Source organism: Eretmochelys imbricata, chromosome 24 (genome assembly GCF_965152235.1).
Source record: "Eretmochelys imbricata isolate rEreImb1 chromosome 24, rEreImb1.hap1, whole genome shotgun sequence".
Classification (NCBI taxonomy): Eukaryota; Metazoa; Chordata; order Testudines; family Cheloniidae; genus Eretmochelys; species Eretmochelys imbricata.
This window is the reverse complement of record NC_135595.1, coordinates 13,683,020-13,685,381: the sequence shown is the minus strand read 5'-3', so window position 1 is coordinate 13,685,381 and position 2,362 is coordinate 13,683,020. Positions and strand designations below refer to the sequence as shown.

The 2,362-nt window shown below is 48.9% G+C and overlaps 1 pseudogene; it reads left to right on the top strand.

The window, feature by feature from the left end:
- The first annotated feature begins 1,215 nt into the window (after nt 1-1,215).
- LOC144280044 (U2 spliceosomal RNA) lies at nt 1,216-1,420 on the top strand (annotated as a pseudogene).
- The last annotated feature ends 942 nt before the right edge of the window (nt 1,421-2,362 follow it).

The window sequence follows — 2,362 nt, the reverse complement described above, 5'->3', positions numbered from 1 at the left end:
CTTGGGGGAAGGGGTGGGGAAAGGGCGGAGCCTCAGGGAAAGGGGCGGGGCGGGGACTCTGGGGAATGGTCCCTGTGGGGGCGGGGTCTCGGGGAAGCAGCGACGCAGGGGCGGGGATTTGAGGGAAGGGGCGAAGCGAGGGCGGAGCCTCGGGGAAAAGGGGCCGTGGCGAGGGTGGGGGATTGGGCAAAATGGGCGGTACGGGGGCGGGGCCTTGGGGGAAGGGGCGGTGCGGGGACGGAGCCTCGAGCGATGGGGAGCGGCTTGCCGCGTCCGGCGGCAGCCAGGGGTCCCGGCGAGATGATCCGGAGGACGCGGGCGGAGAGAATTCTCTGTGTCTGAGCAGAAACCGGTGCGGGGAGTTCGCGCGCTGAGTGACTGCATCGGAGTCACTTCGGAGCAGTGATTGCCACTGTCTTGTTAATGGGGTGTGGTCCATGGCTGCAAGCAGCTCCTGGTGACATAGAAAGCAGTGGAAGCGAGAGGGCAGTGTGGTGTGGGGTGGTGTAAAAGTATTGCTTCTTTGCTTTATATCTTAGAGCAAATATAGTCCCTTTTGGCTAAGCTCAAGTGTAAGTAGTTTCAGGAAAGTAAGTGAAATTTTTTCTGCATGGATTGCATTTTCTTAATGGAAAAATCTACCTATTTTTCAGTTACTGAGAGACAATCTTTACTTTTTGTTATATTCTATTTCCCACAACTCTGTATGACTTTTCATGAGTGATGTACTGGAGTATTTGGGTTCTAATATCTAAAAGGTATTGTTAAATCTATTCACCTAAATTTAGGTTATTGCTGATTATGTACTCTATGTATCATATGACTTTAAAAACAAACTTTGCATTTGTGGATCATCTAAGCACTACACCCAGATGTACAGACACTCTTTTCTCAACCTATGTCTTATAATTTTTTTAACATTAGGTTTAATACAATTTTTAAATTTTGCATCCCATGAAGTGAGCTGTAGCTCACGAAATCTTATGCTCAAATAAATTGGTTAGTCTCTAAGGTGCCACAAGTACTCCTTTTGGGGGGGGAGGGATAGCTCAGTGGTTTGAGCATTGGCCTGCTAAACCCAGGGTTGTGAGTTCAATCCTTGAGGGGGCCACTTAGGGAACTGGGGCAAAAATTGGGGGATTGGTCCTGCTTTGAGCAGGGGGTTGGACTAGATGATCTCCTGAGGTCCCTTCCAACCCTGATATTCTATGATTCTTTTCTTTTTGTGAATACAGACTAACACAGCTGTTACTCTGAAACCTTTAAATCTATTGTTATCAGTTTGATATCTGATATGTTCCGTATCTGAGAACTTTATATTAAATGGATTTTTGGAACAGGAAGATAGAATCGGAGCTTGCTCTATCCACTTCCCCAATCAACTTGGTATTGCAGTACTTCCGGGAATGGTGCACACCCCCCTCCCCCCAGGGAAAACATGGTGGTTCAAAAAAAAAAAAAAGAAAAGAAAGAAAGAAAGAAAAAGAAAAGAAAAAACTTGTGTTGTGTTGGGGTTTTATTTCTAACATTAATCTGTGTTTTCTGTTGGTTTGTCTGTTTTGTTTTTCTAATGTGGGTTTCTCCAGTTGGGTGACTGCTTTTCTTACTTCTACTCTAGTGTTGGTTCATAAAGCACTTAAGTGGCTGGTTCTTTATTGACAGGTTTCAGAGTAACAGCCGTGTTAGTCTGTATTCGCAAAAAGAAAAGGAGTACTTGTGAGCTGTAGCTCACGAAAGCTCATGCTCAAATAAATTGGTTAGTCTCTAAGGTGCCACAAGTACTCCTTTTCTTTTTGGTTCTTTATTCTCTTCCAAGACGGTTCTCACACATTTTGCATTGGTCTCTCAGTTGTGTCCCCGCAGGAACGAATTATTCCATTCCTTCCCCCCCCCGCCCCAAGCAAAGCTTCCCCCACTTGATTTCCAGAGGAAGAGGGATGGGGTGAGGCTGGGAGTCAGGACTCCTGGGTCCTATCCCCAGCTCTGGGAGGGGAGTCTAGTGGTTAGAGCAAGGGCAGGGCTAGGAACCAGGACTCCTGGCTTTGGGCTACTCACCATTCTCTGTTCCATGCCTCACTTATCTGGAAGAGGGACAAAGTTTCATAGCCTCGCCCCCCCCCCCCCCCCCGGGGCTTCAGAATTGGCTCTGCCAAGCATGGGATGGCCCCAGCCCACATGTCTCCCGCTCCCAAGGAAGGACTGGCGGGGCCTCATCATCACAGCAGCCTGCCAGGGTAGTACAGCATTGGTAGCCCCGGGAGAGCAGCAGGTACCAGTGTTCACAGAGTACAAGAGCTGGTCAAACTTTGCTTGGGGGGGCCCCAGCTAGGAAGTGGAGGGGGGGGGCAGGGGCCTCTCTCAG